At 38.1% G+C, this 11,152-nt stretch overlaps 1 pseudogene; it reads right to left on the reverse strand.

Moving 5' to 3' along the window:
* Positions 1 to 987: 987 nt before the first annotated feature.
* On the reverse strand, positions 988 to 4,800 carry LOC102134068 (nucleolar protein 8-like; annotated as a pseudogene).
* Positions 4,801 to 11,152: the final 6,352 nt, after the last annotated feature.

Raw genomic sequence — 11,152 nt, forward strand, 5'->3', positions numbered from 1 at the left:
ATAATTTGAACTTCAAAAACAATAGTAATTATACTGAAATATAACAAATATAAACAATTCTTGATTGCAAAGTGATATTAGGAAGAAAGAAAGAGAGGGAGGAAGATAAAGGAGAAAAGAAAAGCTTTTCTTTAAAGCAGAATGCCAGCTAATAAGTAGAGAAAGAATTATAGAATTAGAAAATCTGTTTTGCAAACTTCCCGGTATAATAATTGATTTAGGTGAGAACCATCTCTGAATGCTAAAAACCATTCAGAGGTTTTTAGCAAGATTGTTGAAGGATGGGGTATTCACACAGTTTTGAAAAATCACACCATGTATTATTTATTAATTACGATGTGATAGAGTATGCCTTTGCAATGGAGAGATCTGGCAGTCACCATTGTCCCAAATCGTCAAACTCCCCATTGCGACCATGGGTCAGGCTATTAGGTGCCTCTGGATGTGATGGAGTGGGAGGTACACAGCATAACCTAAGTAGAGTCCTTGCCAGAAATGTCTTGTCTAAATCCAATCATGAGGAAACTGTCAAATAAATTCAGGAGATGGAACATTCTGTAGAACAATTGGCTTGGACTTGTCAAAGGATTTGGTGTCAGGAAGATCAGAGGGTCACAATGGAAGACTAAAGAAATACAGCATCCAAACGTAATGTGTGAACTTGGCTGGATGCTGAATTTTAAACAGCTGTAAGAGACATTTTGAGGACAAGTGGGGCAATTTGAGTATGGCTAAGATTTTAATGATGTTATTGAATTCACTTTTTTTTCCTTTTTAAGAAGTTGAATTTAACTTTCTGAAGTAATTACTTAGGAAGAAATGCAGAGGAGCTCCACAGAAAAAGGTGACAACCAGAATGATATTCCATCAGCCAGATTTTTAAAATTCCTCCACTCTGAAATTTCTTTTTGTCAGCTAAAACTATTTTCCGGGTCCGTTTCCTTAGGTGAGCCTTGTTCACATTCGGCATCATACTCAATGCTGATATTTATTATTTTGGTTTCATTTTCCTTTTTGCATCTTTATGTTTCTTCCGACAATCCATAGGCAGGTTGTCTGTTCCGGCGTCCCAAGAGTTCCTGCTAATATTACTTCCTGCTCCTCTCTAGAATAAATCAGAACCTGCTTGAAGTCCTTCATTATTCTTAGAGAAAAAGAAAAATCTAGTGGTCTCTTTCTCAGGTAATGATGCTTCTCCAGGACTGGACTTTCTGTGATCTGTTCCTTCAGTAACATCTTCCTCTTTGGAACTGCTGTCTTGGAAACACGGGTCTTTCTCGTCCCCAGAACCCGTCTGTTTCACCTCTGTGAGTCTCTTCCTTTATGTCTTTAGTGTCTGAATCAAAAAAGGAGAATGTGAACCTGCTGGGCTGCTTAGCCCCACTGCTCAGAGCTGCAGGGTCCTGGATTTCCTCAGGTTTCTCTTTGCCACACTCTTCATTCCAGGGTGTGTCCTCTTCTTTTTCACTGGTATATTTTGAAGTTCGAAATATTTCTTTCAGATCCATAGCGATGTTATGATACCTTTCTTTGGACACCTCAGATAGCTTTTCAGCTTCCTCCCTTTTCTTTTTTTGTTTTTCTTTACTTTCTTTTGGTTTATCGTGTCTTTTTCTTTCGTAAGTGGCACGGTCTTTCTTCGTTGGATCATAATGTATGCTGTCCTTAAATTTCTTAGCAGCTACTGATTCTTTGTAGAATTTTTTAAGTTGATTTGCAAAACACTTTGTACAACATTCAGGGCTTTCTTTTCTTCTTCAGCAGGCTCTCTTCTTCCTAGTAGTTTTCTTTTCATTTAACTCTTCCTGTTCCTCTTCACTGTCACTTTCTTGAAATCAAGAGTTCATGCAGAATCTGTCATCAGTGCCAAAGTGCGACTGTAAATCCATGAGCTTCTGTCCAGCTCTGCCCTCAAACTGAGGTTTAATTTTGAGCCTGTTACTGTTATCTTCAGAATCAGATTCCTCATCATCACTGCTATCAGGCAGCTTCCTCGATGTTTCACTCATAGACTCTTTCACCCATTCCTCTCCTGGACGGCTGTCCTCCTGAGTAGATATCTCCTCTGTTTCACATTCACTGTCAGAACTGAAGATGATGTGGGTTAGCTTATCCTCTGGATGACCATCCACATTTGTCAGAGCATTGTGCACCAGCTTCTTCTGCACTTCTTTTGCTTTTTGCCTCGTTTCCAAGGCTGCCAAGTGCTTATCATCATCTTCAGCATGCTTATCCTTACCACTCAGATCAGATGAATTACTAATAGAAAGTGAGAAATCAGTTTTGATTTCCTCGGTGTCCTTGGATAAGACCTTTGGTGATTTCTCAAGAGATGTGAGGCTACTTGAGTCAGACCTCTCTTCCTCTGAAGCTTCTGTCTTTGTGGGACTATGGCAGCTGTCTTTGTCAAAGCCTATGTTGTGAGTCTTTGCACGAAGACTTAAGGACTTCTTACCTTCTAATGGCAATAAACTAGAAATAGAATTCTTACTTCTCTTTTCAGAACTGCTAGTGGACACTGCCTTGCGATCCTGGCTCTCAAAAGTGTTCTTTTCTTTTTTTTTGAGACGGAGTCTTGCTCTGTCACCCAGGCTGGAGTGTGCAGTGGTGGTTCCTCAGTTCACTGCAAGCTCCGCCTCCCAGGTTTACGCCATTCTCCTGCCTCAGCCTCCCGAGTAGCTGGGACTACAGGTGCCCGCCACCTCGCCCGGCTAGTTTTTTTGTATTTTTAGTAGAGATGGGGTTTCACTGTGTTAGCTAGGATAGTCTCGATCTCCTGACCTCGTGATCTGCCCGCCTCGGCCTCCCAAAGTGCTGGGATTACAGTGTTCTGTCTTTTTTGAGGCTGAATATAATTTAGGCCATTCACCTTCTTTGCATGTTGGCATGGAGGCAGTTCACCTGAAAAGCTATTAACATATGGGGACCCATCTTCCATGGATATGATACTGGGATCCACATGTTTCATGGAATTCTGATCTTTATTAATATTGTTAGAGGCAACATTGTCTTTCAATGATTTTTTTTTTAACTGACTTCTTTTCATATAAACAGCCTCCTCCCTTGAAAACCTGGAATTTTGGCTTTAAGTTGTTTTTCTTTGGTTTCTGTTTGCCACAGGTGCTCTCCTCTCCTTCTAACAGGGAAGCCACAATGTCCTCAGGACAAATACACTGTCTGCGTCTGTGGAGGCCAGTGGGAGTGTTGGGGCTCTTGAAGCCTCTGTTAAACTTGCATTGTGTCATGGTTTCTGGTCCATCACTCTCAGTATCTTCATTTGGAACTTTCTGATCAGTGCCAGCCAATTGTTCCAAATCAGCTAAAGTAAGATTCACACGAAGGCAGTTTTTTTTTTTTTTTTTTTTTTTTTTTTTTTTAAATCATGGCATTATACTCCTTGTCTCCTTCAGAGTCAGCTAATTCTGATGCAGAATCAGCATCTTCACCGCTACTGCACTGAGAGGGAGATTTGTGATTAAGAGGCTTTAATCCATGACGAGGGCTGACTCTACATTGCTTTTTCTTTTTTGTACTTTAATACAGTGATCAGAAAGCTCACAGATTTCTCTATTTTTGAAGGAAGTTTTCTTGTCTGTAGATTTTTCCAATTGTGAAAATGCTGTACTGTTTTTGACCTTAGCAACATTTTTTTTTCATCGCAATGATTTCATCTGTATCTCCTGAGTCATACTCACAATCGTTTCTAATAATATCATCACTGTCATGGTAAGAGACATTAGTTTTGATACCTAAACCTATTGAAGAATGCAATTTGTGAACTCCTGATTTGAAATCATCCCTTACAACTCCAAAGGGATCATTTTCAGATTCATTTATTGAGGGCTGTATGGTTCTCTATAAGTTTTCCTCTTTTGCAATCATCATTCTTAATTCATCTTCAGAATCAATATCATCATTAGAAATGCTATTTCTCTTCTTGGCAGTTTCCAAGCCAGAAGTCTTAAAAGGTAGATTTTTAAGTTTCTGAGTATCAGAAACAGGTACAGGAGGTGATTTAGAAGAAGTAATGCGATCACAAGTTCTTTTCTGTGCAGCCTGTTGCTGTGTTAAGGGTGGTCTCTCTATTACCCACTTGGGCCTTGGACTCATGGTCAGACACCCAGTGGAACTCTCATCCCTCTGCACTTTTATCGTCTTCTTGGCTGTGGAAGTCGAGAAGTCTCCTCACCGTTTCTTACTCATAGGGTCATTCCCTCCTTCCAATTCCCAAGTCAAGCTGGATATAGGAACGGTGTTTGTGAAATCCTCCCCTATCTTCTTTAGGTTGTGGCAGGATTTTGAGGGATCATATTTTATAATTTTATATTTATGATAATTTTTAAGGTGAAGAACAAGTAACACTCTTCCGAATTTGCTCACAACCCAATTCTTATACCCTGGCACTTCTGTCCCAGGCACAGCTTTCATATGGAATTCCACTCCTATCTTTTCTAACAAGTTGGTGTTACCTGTTGTTGATTTTCCTTTCTTAGCTTTTGCTTCTTCTTTCTCTTGGGCCAATCTGTGCAAAAAGCTTTCTTTTGCTAGTTGAATTTGTAATGCTCCACCTTTCCATTTTGTTTTATTTAGAACAGACATACATTTTTTCAGGTCTGCTTCTGCTGCACTGATGTTGATATATGCAAAGATTTTCTGCGGGTTTCCTTGGTCATCTTTCTGTGTAATCTCCACATCCGAAACCTCTGCAAATCTGCTGAACTGATTTTGTAGGTCTGTCTCAGAAATTTCCTGGCCAAGGCCACCCACATAAAGGTGCTTCATTTCTCTGTTCACTTTCATGAAGGCTGGGCATATACTTGGTATGTTTTAGTGGGAAGAGTAATTTTTTCAGCCTTGTTTCTCCGAGAAGACCCAGAGACGTAAAGAGAGAGGCTTGGAAACTGCCTTGTGATTCTCATGCCCCAAACCCACTCCTCACCATGTCATCACCTACAGCCAGCACTGCTGCAGCCCCTGAGTTCACTTTTTAAAAGGCCTGGTAGGCCGGGCGTGGTGGCTCATGCGTGTAATCCCAGCAGTTTTGGAGGCCGAGGCGGGTGAATCACCTGAGGTCAGGAGTCTGAGAACAGCCTGACCAACGTGGTGAAGCCCCATGTCTACTAAAAATACAAAAATTAGCCAGGCGTGATCGTGGGCGCCTGTAATCCCAGCTACTCAGGAGGCTAAGGCAGGAGAATTGCTTGAACCCAGGAGGCAGAGGTTGCAGTGAGCCGAGATCACGCCACTGCACTCCAGCCTGAGCGATAAGAGTGAAAATCCATCTCAAACAAACAAACAAACAAACAAACAAACAAATGCCTGGTAATGATGTTAGGTTGTGTGAGAGAATGTCCTTGTTTGTGAGAGTTATGTGCTAAAATATTTAGGGATAAACTGTCATGTTGTTTCCAACGTACTTTAGGATGGCTTGACAGAAAGAGGTGTGTGTAGGTTCCTGTATTAGTCCTTTTGGGATGTTATAACAAAATACCATAGACTGGAGTGCTTATAAACAGCAGAAATCTATTTCTCACAGTTCAAGAGCCTGGGAAGTCCAAGATCAAGGCATCAGCAGATTTGGTGTCTGGTGAGAACCTACTTTCTGGTTCATAGATGCCACCTTTTCACTGTGTCCCTATGGGGTAAAAGAGATGAAGGGTCTTTCTCAGACCTCTTTTATAAGGGCGATAATTCCATTCATGTGGGTTCTACCTCCCCAAAGTTCTAACTACTAATATCATCATGCTGGGGGTTAGATATTTCAACATATGAATTTCAGGGGGACACAAACATTCCGACCATAGCAATACCTATATAGAGAGATGAAGTAGGAGCCACGAGATTATTAATAGTTGGTGTGTATAGGCAAGCGTATACCAATATTCACTAGACATTTCTTTAATTTTTGTGTAGATTTGAAATTTTTCAAAGTAAGAAAAATAGTATCTATGGGAATCAAGAGAAAATATTTTTCCCTCTACTTTTTATGCCTGTTGTCCTCTACACTTAGTAATTATTTCATGACATGAAAGCCCTGCTCTGATTTGTTAGTTTTGTCTGACGTATGGAGTTTAGTTCTGAGGACTTAGACTCACCCTATATCTCTGCAGGTGATCAGGATGTTGTAGAAACAGTGAATTTAGATTTCTTGGACACATTTTCTTTTGGGACTTTTCTTTGATTAATATGTGAAGTGACAGCAAGGGACCTTGTGAAGGTCTTGGTTCTTGTTATTCCCTGCAGCTGCAAGAGTGGGTTCCAGAAGGCCAGTGAAGAAATGTGGTAAATACATGGTACATTCCTTATGGTTCAGCAGAAGGCTTGAAAGATCCCTGGAACGATTTGGAAAGAAATACCTTGAGACTTTTTACATGCAAGTCTGTAAAAGCCATCATGTCAGTGCATTTTATAGCATTTTGTCTGCCTCCTTTCAGTGACAGATGTTGGAAGTCTTGGCATGGTAGTCATGCATTTTGAACTACCTGCATGGGGCATCTTGAGTTCCACATAAGAAAAGATGGTAGAGAGAAAAAATTGGGGGGGTGGGGCAGGGGCGGGGAGGATCATTTTCTATAAATTTTATTTCTCCAAAGATAAGATAAAACTCAAATCATAACTTTGTAGTTATATACCTTTTGAAAAACTGATCAGTAAGTAACAATTTTATTAAACAATTGTTGAATAAAAGAGGAGAAGGTGTGGTGCTATAAGATTCTTTGCTAAATGGAGTTTTTATATTAAAATTACAGATACAAATATTAGGTGATTTTTATTAATTGAATTCCTGCTATGTGCTTCCTTTTACTATAATAACTTGACATTAAGAAACTTCTGTCCTTAAGAAACTCAAGAATACATTAGTGACTATCTTAATCATTTTAATGTTTCTATAAAGGGAGAATATCTGACTTTTATGTTTTTACTGAGTTTGAGAAGTATTTGGGGGATTCTAATTCTCATAAGGGTCTTTGACTTCCAGTTTTCCTTCTCCTAAGAGCAAGGACACAGCAGATTGAAGATTAATGATGGTCTGGAGGGAGCTGGGATATGCAGATTGTATTCAATGTCATTGAAGAAATGTGCTTTGAGTATCCACCATGTACCAGGCATGGTGCCAATGCAGATAAAAATGCAAGAGAGGCCATTTCACAGAATCTATTTGTTGACTGTCAATGACACAAGAACATGTGTTTGGAGGCGCTTGGCTATTTTTGCTGGGATGGTCTTCATGGATGGACATTACTATTCTCTTTCTGTTTTAAATCCATAGACAAGAAAGCCCTGACCAACCCCTTCTTGGACTATTCCAATTTTGTCTCACATAATTTATTGGGGAAAATGAGTTCCATATGTTTAGTAAAGTTGTTCCAGAACTACCTCCTTTCTGGCTCATGTTTAGTATTTTGGGATTTGGTGGCTGTGTTTATGGTCAACAAAAGCATGATCTTCATCACTTTTATGTCTTCTTTAAAACACACCTCTTCAACTATTCTGTCTTTCAGATGTAAAAATCTTTGCCTTCTTACTTCATCATCGTTTTCTCTTTAAACTTATATGAGAGGGGTAGACAATCCTGAATACCATTAGGATTTACCCTAACCCTGTTTTTCATGGAAAAGAATATGTAAACTTCCATTAGGAAGTATGTGAAAGAAACTTTCCTTTAAATAAAAATGCGTAAGTCTTTAGAATTGCCCTTGCAAAGTTCTAAATCAATCAGCCAGGGCTAATACATCACTTGAGGAGATGGGCTAGTGGCATTCTCATGAACGATTACCTGTGATTACAGAGCTCCGGCTGGCCCAAGATTTTACTTTCCTGTGGGATTTGACACCACTGATCATTTTAGTTTCCTGCATCAGCCATGCACAGAAAGTCTTAATGGGACAGTATGCAAAATGCATTCTCATTACATTTGTTCTCTTTTTGTTATCAATAACCCAAGGTCATTTTAATATTTTTAATCATTTCTGTCTGAAGAGTATGCTTTTAGAGACACATGGCTTATCTTTCATAAAATACGATTCAGAACAAGAAGTTAGGTTTTGAGATATTTAGACAAGGATGAACTTAGGCAATTGTGGAGGCTTTCACACTTCTTTGTCAGCAGGTTTCACATCCATTTTTCCTTCCCACTCCCTCTTTTGAAACCTTTATTTCAAGCCAACAATAGAGTTTTATGTATGAAGTTTAAAAATTATTTTTCCATTTAACATATTTTAATTTTTTGATGTTACTTTCTGTTTTTTTGCTATCGTTTAAGCAGTTTTATTCCATTCAATAAATGTGCCCTCATTTAATCCCGTGTGGTTGGACATTACTTTTCACTGTTCACTTCTATAATAGCATTGAAATGAACATTCCTGTAGTGAAAACTTTCAAGATATTCATGATAATTTCCTTAGGTCAAATTCTTGGATATGGAATTATTATGTCAAAAATAGGCACATCATTAAGTCTTCTTATACAAGTTATGAAGCATTATGATGTGAGAATGTACCTTTTCTCTCACCTTCTGCAAAATTAGACATTATAATAATCTGCTTGAATATGATGTATTGAAGTCTCATTGATCATATCCATATTTCTTTGATTATTGTAAGTTTGGAATTTTTAATAGATTTTTGGTTTCTAGTGTTTTATCTTGAAAAATACCCAATACGGTGATAAATCAGGGCCTGACATGTCATACTTTATAAGTTTACTTGCTGATGTCCAAGGAATAGCTTTTTTCAGTGCATAGAGTTATAAGAACGTAAAATGTTCAAATAAATGCTTTCTAGGAGCACACTAATTCCTATCTCCCTCCCAGGGTGAGATTGATTGATATGCTGACGTTAATATCAGTGTAAATGCATCTATTTAAACCCATGCTTTGATGTCTTTGGATTTTCTTTTTGCATTTGATGTCAAATGAATATATCCCTTAATTATTGATGAATAGTGACTGAGGTGGCTAAAGTTAAGGTAGAAATCAATCAGTTGATGTTCATTGGGCACCCTGGATAGTTGGATGTATATTAGACCTCTCCCAGCAGGCAACAACAGTGGACCATATCCAAGAGTCTAAAGCCATAAAGTGAATTCTTTTCAGCATTTCATAGATAAACCATGCAGTGTACTCAGAAAAACACGCGCTAATCTTTCTTTCCTTTGTCTCTCTCTGGTGTCACCTTATCTCCAGCTCTATCTTTCATTTCTACTCTTTTCCTCTTACCTTATCAATTTTTTTTCTCCTCAATCATATTTCCTTCCTCTGCCATTGTATAATGTGTTTCGAAAAGAGTGGATTTTAAACGTTCTCATCACAAAGAAATGATAAATATGTGAGGTCATGTGGAGTGTGATCATTCTACAATGTATACATGTACCAAAACATCACATTGTACATCACATACAATTATTATTTGTCAATTAAAAATAAAAGATAATAAAAATAAGTATTCATTAATCTTTCCTCCATATTTTGTTTTGTTTTGTTTTTTTCCTATCTTAATTTATGGACAAGATCACACCAAATCACTTCTACAGGGAAGGGGTGTGATAAGAAAGAAGTCTCCTGCTGGCTTTGATTTTCTTTCTTTCTTTTTTTTTTACTTTTTTTTTTTGTTATTATACTTTAAGTTCTAGGGTACATGTGCACAATGTGCAGATTTGTTACATATGTATACTTGTGCCATGTTGGTGTGCTGCACCCATCACCTCGTCAGCACCCATCAACTCGTCCTTTACATCAAGTATAACTCCCAATGCCACCCCTCTCCCCTCCCCCCTCCCCATAATAGGCCCCGGTGTGTGATGTTCCCCTTCCCAAGTCCAAGTGATCTCATTGTTCAGTTCCCACCTATGAGTGAGAACATGCGGTGTTTGGTTTTCTGTTCTTGTGATAGTTTGCTAAGAATGATGGTTTCCAGCTGCATCCATGTCCCTACAAAGGACACAAACTCATCCCTTTTTATGGCTGCATAGTATTCCATGGTGTATATGCTGGCTTTGATTTTCAAAGAGTAGAAGAGTTGCTGCATACCCTTGCCAACATTTGGTGTTGTTTTACCAGTCTTGTGGGTGTGAAATGAGATATTTTTATTTTCAATTGTATTTATTTGATTATAAGTGAAGTCGAGTCATAGGAGTTGTTTACATAGTCTAGATATTTTATTAATCCTTTCTTAGTTACTATTATAGACTGCACGTTTGTGTTAAGGACAAATCTTGCTTAAATCTGAGAGCAAAGTAGATGATAAAGAGAAAAGCATATATGACAATAGCATGAAGTGTGTTCACATACTATATACATATATATATATATCTCCAGTGCATAGGTAAAGATTAAATAATTATAATAAACTGAACAACCATATGCCCATCATTCAGTCTAAGAAATAAAATAATTCTGGTAATTTGAAAATTATTAAATTGTCCTCCCCCTCAATTGCACTCAGAGGAATAATCTGTAAATGATTCCCATAGTTTTCTTCATATCATAATGAACATGTATGTGTGTATTCCCAAATACAGTGCTTGGTTATGCCAATTTTTGAATATGCCTCACTTCACCCAATGGACTCTGTATTCAAATTTTCTGGGCTTGAGATCCCACTTCATCACCTCGGTGGGAAGCTGTATCAACTTGGGAAAGTTATTTCATCTGTTCAGTCATAATTTCCACATCCATAAAATGCTAACAGTAACTGTACACGCCTCATAGCATTCTTGTGGGATTAAATTATATATATGGCACTTAGCCAAGAGTTTGGTAATAGTAAGCAATTTACATATTCACTGTTATAGTTATCATTACTATTATGATTACATTCTTCAGTGACTCATGTCTCATATTATGGTGATGTATGTGACTACAGTTTGTCACTGCCATATAATATTTCACTATATGTATATGCCATAATTGATGTATTCATTTTAATGCTGATGGGCATTTGGACTGTTTCCAGAATTTGGCTATTATAAATATTACTGGTAAGAATATTTTTGTACAGGTCTTGTCACACAAGGATAAGAGTTGCTCTAAGATTTTAGGTTATATGCCCAAGAGTAGACCTGCTGGGTCACAATATGTGCACGTTCATCTTTACTAGGTAGTGCCAAATAATTTTCTAAAGCAATTATACCAATTTATCTCCCAACTGGCATG

Source organism: Macaca fascicularis, chromosome 5 (genome assembly GCF_037993035.2).
Source record: "Macaca fascicularis isolate 582-1 chromosome 5, T2T-MFA8v1.1".
NCBI classification, from domain to species: domain Eukaryota; kingdom Metazoa; phylum Chordata; class Mammalia; order Primates; family Cercopithecidae; genus Macaca; species Macaca fascicularis.